At 45.0% G+C, this 8,325-nt stretch overlaps 1 pseudogene; it reads right to left on the reverse strand.

The window, feature by feature from the left end:
- Positions 1-6,512: 6,512 nt before the first annotated feature.
- On the reverse strand, positions 6,513-6,632 carry LOC136642358 (5S ribosomal RNA; annotated as a pseudogene).
- Between the last annotated feature and the right edge of the window lie 1,693 nt (positions 6,633-8,325).

The following is an 8,325-nucleotide window of genomic DNA, read 5'->3' on the forward strand; positions in this document are numbered from 1 at the left end:
CCACCACCACCACTGGATGCAGCGTGGCTGCAGCATTGTCAGTGGTGGGGGGGTAGGATTGAGCTATTAGTGTTGTGTTTCAGGCTGCTTTTAAAGGTACTGGTGCAAGATAAGAAGACAAAGTGCCAATCCTAGGTGGTTGTCATGGGCACTGCACAATGACCTAATTGGCATAACGATTTCATAGACCTTCACTGACTATTTTGTGACAGCCCTTCTGTGGCAGTGAGCTCCAGTGCAGTCACTCCAGTCCAGTCATCACTCCAGTTCAGTCGACTGTGGCCGAACAATTTCCAGCTCTCCAGAAAAGTTGTAGGGTGTCTCTTTGTAATGGAAGAGCAGAAGATCATCAGGTGGATGATGTGGTGTTGCCAGCGATTCCATGTTTTGACAGCTGGTTGACAGCTCTGGGAAGGGCAGGGCTGGCTCCACAGCTGCAATCAATCAAGGCCAATGGAGACTCTGATGGACACCTGAGCTTCATTTGACCTTGATGAGACTTTGAATGGACATGGACTCATGGACTGAACAGATGGCTCAGCTTAATAAGGTAGCTCACAGCTGAGCTGAATTTGGACTTAACAAGGGGCTGCAGGATAAAAGGCAGCTTCAGAAAGAGCAAAGGGCTGGCCAAGCAGGATGCTGACCTAGCCGGAAGCTGACCAAAAGGGCTACCTGACCAAGACCTACAGGAAGAGAGGACTGCCAGGATCCTGCTGGAGGAGACACTCTGCTGGAGAGAACACTGCTGGAGAGGAGGAACTCTACTGCAGAAGACTGGACTGTGCTTTGGAGACCGGATTGGACTTGGGCTGGAGGTGTCACTCCTTCACCCCCGGAGTTAAGTGGAGTTTTGGGGAGGGAAAGCCTCTGGACAAGAGGACTTGCAGGGAGTGTCTGTGTTTGTAGCAATAAATTCTTGTTAATTGCTATAGATAAGGAGTTCTGTGTTCATTCCTTTGCACACCACAGCTGTTGTTTCTTGGAAAAGGAGGGTGTTAATTAGCCAAAAAGCGGGCATTAAAAGAGTTGGGATATTTGGATGGGACACTCTTTGTGGTGATGTGTTAAATGACAGGACTCACACAAAGCCATACTAAAAATGAAACTGGAAAATTCAGAAGCCAGAGGAAGAGCAATAGTGGCATATCGTGCAAGGTGTTTTCCCAAATGAGCAGAAAAAGGATCAAGAACAAAAGAACCTAAGAAAAGTCCTGCTGAATCATAAAAATGCCACTCTCTACTACACTCATTGGACCTCATTTCAAACACTGCATCCAGTTTGGGGCACAACATTTAAGAAGGACATTGATACGCTGGAGCGGGTTCAGAGAAGAGCAAGCAGGATGGTGAGGGATCTGGAAACCATCCTATGAGGAACAGTTAAAGGACCTTGATATATTTAGCCTAGACAAGAGAAGATGAAGGAGAAGCAGGATGACCCCTGCATTTTCCCCTCCCCCCCTCTTTTTCCCTTTTTGCCCCTGTGTTTTGTACACTTTGAGCTCTCGAGAGGCTTCTGTGTGATCCAGCAGCCAGGGAGTTGCTGGAATAAATGTTGCAAGAAGCCTTAGTTCTTTGTCTGTATGAAACTTCATTTTGTGTGTGTGTGTGTGTGTGTGTGTGTGTGTGTGAGAGAGAGAGAGAGAGAGAGAGAGAGAGAGAGAGAGAGAGAGAGAGAGAGAGAGCACACATGGAGATGTATATTCAACTCCTCTTCCTGTCCTACTGACATCTTAGCAATTGGGTATCAAGCCATCTATCCTGGTCCAAGCAGTGGGTTGGAGAGACCTGGTAGTTTTCAACCTTCCAGCCAGGTAACCTGATGGCATAATTACAGCCAAATTATAAATTTCTAAGCCCACAGGAAGAGGGGGGTTGTTCTCTATCAGTCACCTGAGTGACCCATTCATTGGGAACTGAGGAGCACCCATTTGCTCAACCGTGAGTGAAAGGACTGGGGATTAGGGCTGCAATCCTAGGCATACTTTCCTGAGAGTAAGTCCCATTTAATTCAATGAGACTTATCTCTGACAAGAATAGGATTGGGCTACAGGTTAGGTTAAGCTAAGGACTGTCTAGCTAGAACAATTAGAAGCTTGTGTTATTTTTTTCCCTCCTTGATTTGCCAGTCCATACCAGTTGCAGTACAAACGGGCTGTGACAAGTACTGGGTTTAAATGTTCATGGCAGGGACTGGGTTTAAATGGTTATGGCAGGGGCTAGATGGTCATCTTGTCAGCAGTTACCTGCACTGAGCAGGGGGTTGGAGTAGATGACCTCCAAGTTCCCTTCCAACTCTAGGATTATTCTATGATCAAATCCTTTCTCATCATCTTAGAAAAACCAATTGGCAGTAGGCTTTGAAAGAAAAAAAGGAGTGTTCCTTCATGCAATGCATAGTTAACTGGAAATCATCAACCCAAGATTTCCATAGCTTACTTGGCTTTGCAGGACAAGACAGTTTCATGCAGAACAGGTGAGCCAATGGCTGCTAGCCACGATGAATCACTGGCAATATACCCCTAAACATCAGTTGTTGGGGACAAGGAAGGGGTGATCATCATATACATGCCCTGCTTGCAAGATTCCCAGGACCACTAGAAGCTGAATGCAAGAGAGAAGAGAGCTTTGTTTTTCCATCCCTTAGGCTCTGTGCTTTGAGCCATTGGCCATATTAGTTGCAGTAAAGGAGCTTTATCCAGTCATGGATATCAGTGCAACACTTAAATATGGACCCAAGTCTTCCACTGATATCAATGAAACCAAAAAGGAAATATGCCTATTATGGAGCAGTTGCCATTTTCAATGTTACCAGCAGGTGGCAGTGCAGGGCAAGGATTTCCCTCTGCTGCTTTGCTTAATGTAGGCCAGGGCTCCTTGATATGCACCAATGGGACTAGTTCAGTGTTTCTCCAACTGTGGGTCAGGACCCACTAGGTGGACTGTGAATCAATTTCACGTGGGTTCGCATTCATTTCAATATTTTATTTTTAATATAGTAGGCTTGATCCTACCATGGTATGTGACTGCATTTGGACAAATGTTACCAGAGGGGTCACTAGGATTTGTGTCACCAGGTGCAGGAAGCCTGCGCGTCACCCCATGCAGTGGGCGGGGCAACACCCCAGGTGGTGGGCATGGTGATGTACCATCACCCTGCCCCCACTGGTTTTTTGACTGTACCTCTTATTAGAACACAGATATTTCAATGTGGTTTGTTTCATTGCATTCTGCATGAAATTACACATTGATTGATATATAATGTGATGGTATTAGTCCTCCAAACTCTAATTTTAGTGATTTTGAAAACTTGTAGAGTCACACACACACACTCACACCTGTGTCAACTTACTAACACCTTATTATAGCAGTTCTCAAACTTTTAGCACTGGGACCCACTTTTTAGAATGACAATCTGTCCAGGATTCATTGGAAGTGATGTCATGGCCAGAAGTGACATCATCAAGCAAATTAAAATATAAATAATTAAATTAAAAGAAAAGAAATAATTAAATAAGGGGGAGCTAGCCCTGTTTCACCAAGTGAATCTACTCTGAAGTAAGTCCTATTGTGGTCAATGCGGCTTACTCTCAGGAAAGTGTGGGTAGGGTTGCAACTTGTGAGCCCAATCCTATGCATGTCTACTCTGAAGTAAGTCCCATAGTGGTCAATGGGGCTTACTCTCAGGAAAGTGTGGGTAGGATTGCAGCCTGTGAGCTGCAATCCTATGCATGTCTACTCTGAAGTAAATCCCATAGTGGTAAATTGAGTTTACTCTGTAGTCTGCCTGCAATAACAACCCCCCAAAAAGAATCAGTGAGATTTCCAGGCCTCCCAGTGCCCAGTTTAAAGTTCTTCTATTTCAGGCATATCAAGATAAAGACCCACCTGGCTTTGCAAGTGCAAAATAGAAAACTTTCCCCTTACCAGTTCAAGCCTCTTTTTTTGGCCTTTTTAGTGGGGGGGGGGGGCTGCCTTCTGGAACATTTGTTGTGCTCCAGTTCCATCGGATCAGGACCCTTCTGGTAGCCTCACATTCCCTTTTGCCTGGCCTGACCACCAGCCAAGGCACATCTACCTACTTGTGAGTAAACATGACCATGTGGCTGAGTTTGCTTTCCATAGAGCTCAATAGACTGCAGCTGGGAGGGTGGCAGGAACCTCCTTCTCAAGTGTTTTGGGGCTGCATTCACTGGATAAGGACTATTCTGACTTCCTTGGTGTCCTCTCTGCCTGCCCTTTCCAACGGTCTGAGGCAAGTTCGCCATGTAGCTTCGTTTTAGATTCACAGCTGGGAGGGAGGGAGCTTCTCGGGTGTTTTTGGGGGGCTGCATTCATTGGATCTGGACCATTCTGGTATGTTGGATTCCTTTCAGCCTGCCCTTGCCGATGGACTATGGCAAGTATGCCTACTTGTGAGTAAACATGCAATATGGCTCACTTTCACTTTCCTTAGGGCTCCATGAATTTTTTCTTTCTGGTGTTTTGGCCATAACTTTTGAATGAAAGGAGCGATTTTGATTCTGTTTTTTTGCATTGTATTCTGCTGGGAATTCCACATCCAACTATGTATGGCATGATGGGCTAGCTCCTAATGCTGCATTTTTAGCATGTCACCCCCGGCGTGTCACCCGGTGTGGCCTGCACTCCCTAGCGATGCCACTGAATGTTACAGATCTATACTTTTAACAGGCTATTGTGTGTATGCTTTTAATAATGATAGTCAATGGGACTTATTCCTGGGTAAGCGTGGGTAGGATTGTTAAAAATTTTCCTGCTTGATGATGTCACTTCTGGTCTGACATCACTTTTGGTGGATCCTGACAGACTCTTTCTAAAAAGTGGGTCCCAGTGAACCACTGGACTAGTTTATAATTGTTAAGGAAGAATAATTATTCTTGGCTATAATCAGATTTGCACTGCGATATTAATGGTACATTTAACCTATTATCTACCATCAGCTTAATCCAACAGAGCTCTGTTGAAGCCAGTTTTGTCCACACCAGCCAAGGGTAGCACTTGCTAGCAGTCAGTGCCAAGGCAAACGGTCTCCGGAACTGGTATGAACTTATAACACAGGCCCTTTTGCCCCCCTCTGGTCTCCTTGTCAGTTCTGAGAAATGTGGGAATTGATATGCACTCTTTAGTTCCCTTTGTTTAAGCTCTGGCTGCCTGATTCATATTTGTAGCCAGCCATGGTAGTATATGACTAGTGTATATATTAATTGTACATGGGTGATAAATGCTGTAGACGCTGTTCCCTGCGATCTAATGTTTGTTCTTCTGAGTGCTTAAGACAACATACTTTACACAAGTTTGTATGCTTCCCTTTGTTCCTCACACCACAAGTCCTAGAGTGGCCCCAGATAAATTGCTTCCCTCCCCTCACTGCCCCCATTTTTTCTGGTGCTGTTTCTAGGCAAGACCTGGACCAACTGGACACTGTTCAAACTGTTGTTTTGTTGGATCCAGCAAATCTCATAAGATCTGGACATATTTCTGTAGAAATGTGCAAACACTTGTTAAGAAAATGCCTGGGTAATTCAGCTGGGGTGTGCTGAATTTATATGATTTAAGTGATTTATATGATGAACTATCCCAGGAGACTTGGAATTAGTTCTAGGCCAAAATGCCCTATAAATCTATATCTTCTTGAAAAGAAAATACAATGCGATATATGTTGTGTATATATTCTAAATGATGGTATATTACACCTGTTGTCATACCATATGAAATACCCACCCTGGATTGCGCTCTCTCTCTCTCTCTCTCTCTCTCTGTGCATGTTATGCACACATATGTATTTAAGATATATGGTATATTCATACAGGAAAGTTTAAGTCAACAACATCCCAAAGAGACCACAACCATTCACAAAAAACTGCAACCACCGCAATCAGTTCAAAAGTCATTCTGGAAAGATCTCTTGGGATGAGCACCGCCTTGGGATGGCCAAACTTTTTGGCAGGTGGACCACATCATCCCTCTGACATTGTGTTGGGGGTCGAGGGGAAAAAGAATTAATTTACTTTTAAAATTTGAATAAATTTACATAAATGAATATACTTGAGATGGAACTTGTATGAATGAATGAAGGTCTTGCGATAGCTCGAGGCCTATAAGGGCCTTGTGCAAAACATGGCCAGCCTTTGCTTTGTTGTTACTGCTGCTTCACAGACATGAAACAGCAAGCAGCGAAGGGAGCCCTCTGCCCACCGCTTGTGTGAGAGGTTGAACAGTCAGCCGTCAGGCTGAGTGCAGTTGTGTCGGGCCAACATGGACTCCAGCAAGTCTCCGCTGAGGCTCACTGGGGACTGGAGGCTTCCTGTAGGCCAGTTTGGAGTCCCCAAGGGCCGGAAATGGCCCCCGGGCCAAGGTTTGGGCATCCCTGGCCTAAACCAATGATACATACTATTATTATGCCATACATATTACAAGATTACCTGCATGTTTTTGTTAGTGCCCCACATTATGGTTGGCAACCTTCAGTCTCGAAAGACTATGGTATAAGCCTACAGCACCCAGTATTCCCAGGCGGTCTCCCATCCAAGTACTAACCAGGCCTGACCCTGCTTAGCTTCCAAGATCAGATGAGATTGGGCATGTACAGGGTAACATTTGCTGTCACCCCCCCCCCCCACACACACACAATATGCCATTTCAGAATTGAACCTAAGTTATGGGCTGTGCTTATTTTTACAGGGAAAACGTAATTCCATGACATTATTAATGCATGTATTAAAATTCATTCAAATGTGTGTGTTTTTTTTTTAAAGCAACCTGGACATCCCATATAGATACAGTGAAGGAACTTCGTAGCAATGTCATGTAAGCTTGGACTCCCCCTCCCCCCGGTAGTAATGGGCTTTGCAGCCCAGGCCGGGCCCCCTTCAACCCCCTGCCTTGGATAAAGTCTCCCTCCTCAACACTTTGACCCTTCAGTAAACACGGAGGAGAGGAGGAGGCCCCCATCTTTTAGCCACTTTAGGCATTTGCTTTGCCATAGGAAAGGCAAGACTCAACCAACCAACAAATAAATAAATTCTACTTACAGTGGCTGAATTATTGCTTGCTACTCATTTTCAGCATGCTGAGTGTAACCCCTTCCAATTTTCTCTTCCATTGCCCATAAGGAAACTAGCCACTCTGCTTATTCCTTTAATCTAATTTTTATTTCCCATGTGCGATCAACAGAAAGCTACTTGGACGCCTGTCATGGGTGGTATCATTTGGATACATCTGCTTCAATGCAGAGCAATTCCCCAGGGGAGGGAAGGAGGAGAAATATCCACTTGGCAACACTATTTGAGAAAGGAGACTTTCGTATTGATGATATTCTTCGCTGAAGCCACACTGGAGTTTTCATCATTTTATGTGTGGTTGCGAGGCCAATGTTGACTTGTGGCTTCATTTAGCAACAAGATTAGTCGGGGAGAATTAATGTGCTTTAAAAAAAAAAAAAAACACCTTTATATGACAAAGAACCGTGCCAGTAATAAACTTGGCCAGGGAGCATGAAAGATAAAAAGACCATTTGTTTTGCCTTGAGAACTTAATTGAATTTCCCACAAAATTCATTTGTAGCAGAAGTGAACACAACCATATATGGGAACATGCATGAAGCTGTTAACAAGTTACCATAATATTCTGCCTCAACTCTTTTAAAGTATCACAGGGGTGATAAAAGGACACCTATATTAGGAGGCACTCAAAGGAACATGTGAGCTTTTTAGAGTCCAATCCTATAGGTATACCTATAGGTATAGGTCCAATCCTATAGGAGTCCTCTGCTGATGCTGACTGCCATAAAGCAGTCAGCGCCATTCATAAAAGGCACTCTGAGAGTGTGCTACACAGAGCATTGCCAGGAGCGCCAGCGGGAAGGCCTGTGTCTTCCCACCCAAGTTGTCACTTCTCCCGCTGCTCACTGAAGCAGGTAAATCAAGTGGGAGAGGTGGGAGGAATGGGGAAGGGTGGAATGGGGACAGGAGAGGGTAAAACTGGGAAGAGAGAAGTGGGGGATGAGCAGATTAAGCTCAGGGAGGACAGATTTGGCAGCCACAGAATCCTAGCCCCCTTCCCAGTCCCAATCCCAATCCCATGGCATGGGTCCGTGCACATCTGTGCCAGCTATTTAGCTAGTACAGGTACGAGTAGACTCCCCCCCCCCAGCACCATGGAGTAAGGGAATGATGGTTCCACGGAGGCTTACCCCAAGTAAGGGAGCAATAGGATGAAGCAGTAGCTGTTTTGGTGCCTGATCAGCGTGGGGGCGGGAATAGACAGAATTGGGCTGTAAGTTATGCTTTCTCAGGCTAAATA

This window comes from Tiliqua scincoides, chromosome 2 (genome assembly GCF_035046505.1).
Source record: "Tiliqua scincoides isolate rTilSci1 chromosome 2, rTilSci1.hap2, whole genome shotgun sequence".
Lineage (NCBI taxonomy): Eukaryota > Metazoa > Chordata > Lepidosauria > Squamata > Scincidae > Tiliqua > Tiliqua scincoides.